The sequence below is a fragment of the Apium graveolens genome, unplaced genomic scaffold (genome assembly GCF_009905375.1).
Source record: "Apium graveolens cultivar Ventura unplaced genomic scaffold, ASM990537v1 ctg7083, whole genome shotgun sequence".
In the NCBI taxonomy this organism is placed as follows: Eukaryota; Viridiplantae; Streptophyta; class Magnoliopsida; order Apiales; family Apiaceae; genus Apium; species Apium graveolens.
This window is the reverse complement of record NW_027420023.1, coordinates 82,280-92,050: the sequence shown is the minus strand read 5'-3', so window position 1 is coordinate 92,050 and position 9,771 is coordinate 82,280. Positions and strand designations below refer to the sequence as shown.

General features: G+C 35.2%; 1 non-coding gene across 1 annotated transcript; it reads left to right on the top strand.

Annotated features, from left to right (window-relative positions):
* The first annotated feature begins 213 nt into the window (after positions 1-213).
* On the top strand, positions 214-320 carry LOC141703765 (small nucleolar RNA R71). The gene has a single exon (XR_012567664.1). It is a non-coding gene; the product is annotated as a small nucleolar RNA R71 (small nucleolar RNA).
* Positions 321-9,771: the final 9,451 nt, after the last annotated feature.

Genomic DNA, 9,771 nt, shown 5'->3' with positions numbered 1-9,771 from the left:
GTAGCTTGATCCACTTCTAGAATTTCTGCTACCTTTCCTTGCAACATTCTTTGTGTAGGATTCTGGTATTTATTGCCTGCCATTAGCTCAATAACCTCATAAACTTCATTATAGCTTTTAGCTCACAAGGCTCCACCAGATGTTGCATCGAGCATAGGTATAGATTGTGCACCTAAACCATTGTAGAAATAGTTGATAATCATCCAATCAGGCATGCCATAGTGTGGGCACTTCCTTAGCATCTTTTTATATCGATCCCAAGCCTCACACAGAGATTCACCAATTTGCTGAGCAAATTAAGTAAGAGCATTCCTGATTTCAGCAGTCTTCGCCATAGGAAAGAATTTAGTGAGAAACTTTTTAGCAAGATCCTCCCATTTGGGGATAGACCCTGGTGGTAGAGTGATGGGATTTATGCATACACGGAAGCATGGATTACAATTAAAATGCATAAAAAACCCATATAATCATATATAATTCGTGAATAAATCGAGGGATCGATTACTAACCTTTAAAAGCGATCCAAGAATCATGAGCGGAGATCCCTAGCAGCTACTTCTCAAGTGTGAAGCACTCCACCGGTATCCACCAAGAGATCGAAGTAATGAAGGAGGAAGGGGTTGAGAGAATTAGGGTTGCCTCCTTTTCTTTTCTTCTTTAAATTAGGGTTTTGTTTTTGGGTTGAGGCAAATAGGGTTTATAATAGTATATTTATAGGCAAAAATTTCAGCTGAAAATTTTCTCATAAAATATTATTATTATTAACCCTTTAATTGATTATTCTCATTAACCAATTAACTAATAATTAAAACACCTTTTAATCATTAATCCTTTTTTCTAAACACTTTAGAAAATAATTCTCTCACTTGATTTAATTTTCCAAAAGTTAAATTCTTAATTAATAATATTAAGAACTTTTTCTTAATTAATTTATAATTAATTAAATCTCATTTAATTAATTATTAAATTTGCTAATTAATTATTTATTTCATAAATAAATAATTACCAGCCATTATTAATTAATTCCTCCACCATTAAATCATTCTCTTTTATGGTGTGACCCTGTAGGTTCAATATTAAGCCGGTAGTAGAAATAAATAATAATAAAACTATTTTATCATTATTTATATAAATTCTCTAATTTATTAAATATGATTAATTAATAAATCAATTATATTTATTCTACATCGTGAGGGATACTTCTCAGCATATCGCGACTATCCGGATAATACGAATTCACTGCTTAGAATACCAAGAACCTATTCAGTGAATAGTTACCGTACAATCAATTCCTTCTACCCTGCAATGTCCCGATTAAATACAAGGCATGGAACTCGTGTCAAGCCTATCTAATTTAATCATATGCTTTCCCATTCTCTATGCTTAGTTCTAATTAATACGAACTAGAAACTCATTTCTAATTCCATTCACTCTGGCCAGAGATTCCTGAACTAGCATAAGTGGATTAGCATTGATCATTCTCTTCCTTCACTAGAAGGGGTAGATCCTTTTTTGATCATACACTATCTTCGTGTACAAATTCCTACACCCAGTAGAGCCCTTATTATTGTCCCTGGAGACTAAGAACTAAACCAAAGTATAGTTCAGTGTACAAAAGATGACTATGATGACCTCAAGTCTAAGGATACTTGTACAACTATCTCTATGTGAACATCTGCTGACACGTGAGTGAACTCCATCCGTTGTTCAGCTGTGCGAGTCATGTTCAGTGAACTTATTATATAATAAGCACCTACATACTAGCTATAGTGTCGCCACACAAATGTCTATGAGAACAGACATCCATCATAATGAAGCAGGCATAGTATGTACCGATCTTTGTGGATTACTAATTACCAGTTAGTAATCCTACGACCAGGAACTATTTAAGTTCAGAGTTATCATCGTTTAGGTCTCATTATTATGATCTCATCATAATCCATAAAAAGCTTTACTCTAAACTATGGTATATCTTATTTAAATACTTAAATAGATAAAGCCCGCAATAAAAACAAAACAACTCTTTTATTAATATCAATGAAATCAAAACAGATTACATAAAAGTTATTCCTAAATCATCATACATGACTGGACTTAGGACACATCTCTTTCAATCTCCCACTTGTACTAAAACCAATCACTCTGGTATAATACCCATCTTGTCTTTAGGACGATCAAAATGACTTTGAGAAAGTGGCTTTGTTAAAGGGTCTGCTATGTTGTTATATGTGTCAACTCTCTTGACGTTGACATCTCCTCTTTCAACAATCTCCCTAATCAGATGAAAGCGCCGCAGGACATGCTTGGAATTCTTATGAGATCTTGGTTCCTTAGCTTATGCTATTGCTGCGTTGTTATCACAATACAACACAATAGGCTCCTCGATGCTAGGAACAACTCCCAACTCAGAAACAAATTTCCTCATCCAAACGGCTTCTTTTGCAGCCTCACTTGCAGCTATATATTCTGCTTCCGCTGTGGAGTCAGCCATTGTAGACTGTTTGGAACTCTTCCAACTAATCGCACCACCATTCAGAGTAAACACGTACCCTGACATGGATTTGCTATCACCACTTTCTGATTGAAAACTAGAGTCAGTATAACCCTCTATTTTCACCTCAGATTCACCAACAAAAACAAGAAAAATATCCTTAGTCCTTCGCAAGTACTTAAGCATGTTCTTCACTGCTTTCCAGTGGTCTTCACCCTGGATCGAACTGATATATGCTCGTCACACTAATTGAATAAGTAACATCAGGCCTAGTACATAACATCGCGAACATGATAGATCCTATTACTGAAGCATAAGGAATCTTACTCATACGCTCTCTTTCCTCAGGTGTCTTAGGAGACATCTTTTCGGAAAGGGACACTCCATGGCTCATCGGTATGAGACCTCTTTTGGAGTTTTCCATGCTAAACCTTTTAAGCACTTTCTGGATGTATGTACCCTGGGTAAGACCTATCATTCTTCTAGATCTATCTCTATAGATCTTCATACCGAGAATGTAGGATGCTTCTCCCAAGTCCTTCATAGTGAAGTTCTTCGATAGCCACACTTTGACGGATTGCAGCATCGGTATATCATTTCCTATAAGAAGTATATCATCCATATACAATGCAAGAAATGTCACTGCGCTTCCACTAACCTTCTTGTAGACACATGGTTCATCTATGTTTTTTATAAAACCAAACTCTTTGATTGTCTCATCAAAACGGATGTTCCATCTATGAGAAGCTTGCTTTAAACCATATATGGTTCGCAGTAGCTTACACACTAGGTGTTCATTTCCCTTGGAAAGAAAACCCTCTGGCTGTGTTATATACACTTCCTCTTCAAGTTTCCCATTGAGGAACGCCGTTTTCACGTCCATTTGCCAGATCTCATAGTCGTAGTAAGCAGCAATCGCAAGCAAAATCCGAATTGATTTTAACAGGGCTACAGGAGAAAAAGTTTCATCAAAGTCAATCGCTTGCCTTTGTCTAAATCCTTTTGCCACGAGCCTGGCCTTATAGGTCTCCACATGGACATCTGCTCCAATCTTTCTTTTGTATACCCATTTGCACTCAATAGGCTTAACACCCTCAGGTGCTTCAACCAAAGTCCATACTTGGTTGGTATACATAGATTCCATTTCGGATTTCATAGCACTATGCCATTTCTCTGAGACAACACTACTCATAGCCTCATTATAGGTCATAGGGTCGTCATCATCAAAGATTGACAACTCATTTTCATTCTCAATGACAAGGTCATAATACCTTTCAGGCTGGCGAGACACTCTTCCTGTCCTACGAATGGGTTGTTCCACAGAAGGTTATTTAGTCTGAATAGGTGTTTCCACTTGAACAGTAGTAGTTTGTGCTTCTTGAACTTCATCAAGTTCAATTTTGCTCCCACTGTTTCATTCAAGGATAAACTGCTTTTCCAAGAAGGTAGCATGTCTAGAGACAAACACCCTATGATCGGTGTAAAAGTAATACCCTAAAGTCTCTTTAGGATATCCCACAAAATTACATTTTACGGATCGAGATTCCAGCTTATCTGGGTCAACTATCTTGACATAAGCTGGACATCCCCAAACCTTAACGTGTTTAAGACTCGGTTTCCTTTCTTTCCATATCTCATATGGAGTTTGAAGAACAGATTTGGAAGGCACCTTATTCAGTAAATATGCTGAGGTTTCCAATGCATAACCCCACAGGAATACTGGAAGATTCGCATAACTCATCATGGACCGAACCATGTCTAACAAAGTTCAATTTCTCCTTTCAGATACCCCATTAAACTGTGGAGTGTATGGAGGAGTCCACTGGGAGACTATACCATTTTCTTTGAGATAATCTAGAAACTTTCCACTCAAGTATTCACCACCTCGATCTGATCGAAGAGTTATAATACTATGTTTGGTTTGTTTCTCCACTTCATGCTTATATTCTTTGAACTTTTCAAAGGCTTCAGACTTGTGTTTCATCAAATACACATATCCGAATCTAGATCGATCATCTATGAAAGTAATGAAGTATGAAAATCCACCCATGGCTTGCATAGACATCGGTCCACATATATCTGTGTGTACCAATCCTAGCAAATCTGCAGTCCTCTCTCCATGTCCACTAAATGGAGATTTGGTCATTTTACCTAAGAGACAAGATTCACATACCGGATATGATTCAAAATCAAATGGTTCAAGTAACCCATCCTGGTGTAATGAGCGTAATCTTTTCTCACTAATATGACCTAGCCTACAGTGCCATAAATAGGTCAAATTTTCATCATCTCATTTTATTTTATTAGTTTGTTCAATCTGAAGTAAATCATTTCCTAAGTCACATACATACAAACCATTATTTAAAGTACCACATCCATAAAGAACATTATCTCTAAGAATAGAACATTCATTATTCTTAATAATAAATGAAAAACCATCCAAATCCAACATAGGAATAGAAACAATATTCCTCACAATAGAGGGAACGTAATAACAATTATTCAAAATAATAGTCATGCCCGTAGGCATATGTAAACTAAATGATCCTACAGATATGGCGGCAACCCTTGCTCCATTGCCCATACGTAGAATCATCTCATCTTCTTCAAGAGTCCTACTTCCCTTTAGTCCCTGCAACGAATTGTAAATATGAGAACCACAGGCGGTATCTAATACCCAAGTAGAAATTTGACTTAGTGACATATTAACTTCGATCATGAACATACCTGAATCAGAAGGGGTAGTCTCACTAGCCTTCTTCTTTTTCAACTCTATAAGATAAACCTTGCAGTTCCTCTTCCAGTGCCCCACCTTGTTACAGTGAAAGCAAACAGCTTTGCTCTTGGGTCTTCAGCTTTTGGTGGAACCGGCTTTTTCTCACCTACTTTCTTCTTCTTGGAAGGGTTCTTCTTCCTTTTCTTAGGATTGAAACCTTCACCAATTAGAAGAACAGAACTCTTTTTAGGGGGGAAATTCGATTCCGCAGTCTTCAACATGTTGTGGAATTCAGGCAGACTGACATCCAGCTTATTCATGTGAAAGTTCACAACAAACTGCGAGAACGAACCCGAAAGTGATTGCAAGACCAAGTCTTGGCTCAGCTCCCGATCCATGGCAAAACCAAGTTGTCCAAGACGTTCAATCAAATTGATCATCTTAAGTACATGGTCATTCACAGATGATCCCTCAGACATCCTACAACCGAACAGCTCCTTCGATATTTCATATCGAGTTGTCCTACCTGCCACATCATACAACTCTTGTAGATGCATAAGGATAGTGTGAGCATCCATATGCTCATGCTGCTTCTGTAGCTCAATGTTCATGGAAGCTAGCATGATGCATTGAGCAACATTTACATCATCTATCCACTTACGATACATAATATGTTCATCATTATGTGCATCATTAGCAGGTTCAGTAGGCTTAGGTGAGACAAGCACATATTCCGGCTTCTCAACCCTGAGAATAATTCTCAAGTTTCGAAGCCAGTCAGCAAAATTAGGACCAGTCAACTTGTGAGCATCTAGTATACTCCGGAGTGATAGTTGTGATGCCCTCCAAACCTGGGGTCTAGATTTGGGGGTCACTAGCCACTAAACTAAAATAAAATAATCACATCGGAATAATATAATAAATATGACACCTTTACCTGCACTGGATCGATCACAGGTTATAGTATGGAACAGGCACTACTACAAACCAAATGTTATTACAAACCATAAGTCTAATTAGTTTTACAGATTATTCAATTTTTATTACAAACCTTTAGACTATCCAAGCGTCCCAACACAGTCTACCTCGAATACACACCAACTATTTACAAGCACTCGACTTCTGATCAAACCTGGAACTCAAGCCTGCTCTAGCTTAGCTAAAAGATTAGATTGATAAACAAGTATGAGCGAAAGAAATGCTCAGCAAGCAATATAAAATGTGCTTGAAATGATAAACCACATTCTGATAATAACTGAACAACAGGATAAAATCAGTAATATTTGGTCAATAATAAAAGCTTCACAAGCTATCAATAATAAACGATAATTTTTAGATTAGAATCTAACTCCGACGGACGTACTATCATATGCTGATCAGCCCGTGTGATAGCATAAGGTCATGATTCATTGAAACATGTCCCCAAAACACGAGTACTCAAATAAAAAGGCAATATACCTGCCTGTGGAAAAATTGGTGTCATAATATTTCATATAATACATAGAAATAGCCCTCCGCTGGACCGTCCGTCCTGGTCACTTACGCATTCATCCAATCCATAAAACATTTTGATCAAAGGAGCCGAATCAAAAGACATCATTAACCATATAACCCTCCATTTCTCATGGTCCAGAGTTATCTCAACAATCGATGGCGAAATAACTAGAACAATTAGTTATTCGCTAATCTCTATTCAATGTTCCACTGTATAGAGTAATTTATAGCGAAATGTAAAAATATTTAACTATTCTGAACTTAGAATATTAGAGAAATTGAAAGAATAAATCTAGAGTCAATATCACTTGAATGATAAGGGATGACATAAATAATTGCATAATATGATTCGAAATAAATGTCACTTGAACGATAAGTGAAGTTAGGGTACTTGCCTGGTATGTTCGATAATATTTTATTATGACTTTGCCTATAGCTACTGGCTACTATCTCCGTCTAACACCTGACCGCACTCCTTGCTACTCGATTCTATAAACAAAAGGACTATCTTAATTGACAAAACCAAACTCAATCGACGTAACTATATGTCTTGACATCTACCGATCGTTTATAACTAAGCATGGCATTTTAAACTGTAAACAGATAGCATGTATATCATATAGCACGTAATCATGGTATTCGTATAACACGTAATCATATATTTCATGTAACACATACGTCAGATCATTAAAAGATATATCTCAGTGCGTTCAGAATGAAAATCAGGTCAATAATAATATCTACCGATTATATACCGACTCGAACTAATACACAAATCAAATGACATTGGAATACAAAAGAAATTAGGACTCAAAAGTATTTTTATTGGAAGCGCAATAATTTTCCGAGTCTATACGCGTTCGTTTCGTATTAAACGGACGAACAGTTTAAATATTATGAATAAAATAAGAAATAAATAGATTTAAATCAATTAATAATAATATTAATTGATTTTTAAATACCAAAATATAATTTTTAAAACCTTAAAATAATTTTTAGAAATTATTTGAATTAATTATAAATAATTTATATTTATTTAACTATTTATAAATAAAATTAATTGATTAATTGATTTTTAATCAATTAATTAAATTCATACATAATTAAATAAAATAAATTATAAATAGTTAAATCAAATTGTATTTTTGAAAATAATTAAAGGAAATAATTTTAGAAATTTAAAATAATTCAGAAAATATTTTTTGGTATTTAAAATAATTATTAAATGATTTTTGAAATCAAATTAAATGATTTTTAAAAATAAGAAAATGAATTTTGAAATAAAAGTAAAATGAAATTAATCAGATTCAGGTTTTTGGGTTTGCATTTGGGGGAAATCAGATCGAACCCGGGTCAAGAGACCGGGTCGAAATCGGGTTAAAAATTTTAACCGGGACGGGAAGAAACTCCCACCGGTTTCTGGGAAATCCCCAGATTCCGGCGATGGTTCAACCGATTCCGGTGATCATTTTCCGGCCAAAACACATGGCCCAGCTTCGCTTTCTTCTCTGGTTTCGATTTAAAACAACCTACAACCATCACAGGAACAATCAACTGCTTAAATCGACGTTGAAGTCGTCGATTCCGTCGAGTCTCAGCCGAACGCCGGCGAGCTCGAAGGAACAATCCGGCGATCCTAAAAACTCAACGAAAAACAGAATTTTTCGGTACCAAATCAAAGCCAATATCATTCTTAATCTATTCAAATTAACAACAACCATCAAGAACATCATATTAATCAGGAAAATCAATTTGAAAAACCAACAAAACTTAGAACTCGACTTCAACCTTCCGGGCATCAAACAACACAAACTTATAGTCAAATCAACTGGAAATCATCATCTAAAACTACTGGTAACAACAAAAACAATCAACAATCACTCAAAACTCAAAAACGAATTCAAGAACAAAAGTATAAAAATCGATTTTTTGATTTACTACACCTCAAATCAAAATATTGATACCAATAGAAAGCTCTCGTCGAGAGGATGATTTTGGTATGAAGAGCATCAACAGAGGATTCCTAGAACTCCCAATATCACTGGATTTGTGTTCTTGACAAGATTTTACCCCCAAATTATATTCTTGATTTTTGTTTTTAATTAACTTAAAATGAATTAAAAAGAAATAATGGGCTATTTATATTTTTACAAAAATTATATCCCCAAATAAATTAAGGGTGTTTTTATCCCCTAATTATAATAATTAGGGCCCCAAAATAATAATTACGGGGAATAATTTTAAAAACGATAAAATACAAAATTAATGTCAAAATTTCCCAAAAATTGCGAATAATTCAAAAATACAAAAATAAAGGGTATTTGAAATACGAATAATTTTATAAAAAATGAAAACACAGATTTTGTGGGGTTTGTCGTCCCGGTGGGGTCCCGGTCCGATGATTTTTGAAAAACAGGAACGATTCATAAATTACCAGAAAAAACCCGATAACACATAAAATGCATTCAAACGCGTGTAAATTGAAATAAAACCAGTATCTTAATAAAGACGCTAATAAATACGCGTCCCGATTGCAGATAGGTTCATATAATTGCAGTTTAAACATATTTTAATCAATCGAAAAATTTCCCGGCCCGCACAGGAACACACATAACAGCTGTAACATCTAATATCATGGCAATGATTACTCTAAATTTATAAGACACATAATATTTATTTATTTAACATATAATATTCACATAATTTTCCCGGATATTACAATAGTGCAGAAGACATAACATATATAGTAAATCTGTAAATGATGAACACATAACAACACTTAGCAAATATTTAATTTCATTTCAAAACACTATATGAATCGGGTCTTTATTCATAAGTGGCTCCCACTAGTTTATCTAATTTATATAACCCCCGTAAAAAATTAAGAATGCTAGTGGGAATAGGGATCCTACATTCCATCACACAACCTCGGCTGTAGCACGAAATGTCATGTGATGTTCAATAGGCAGACAACTCTTGTCAATTACATCTTAAGTTATTCCCTAATAAAACTTTAACCTCTTGAATAATTGAGTCACGTCTGTAGCACGACAGACTCAATATTCTAAGT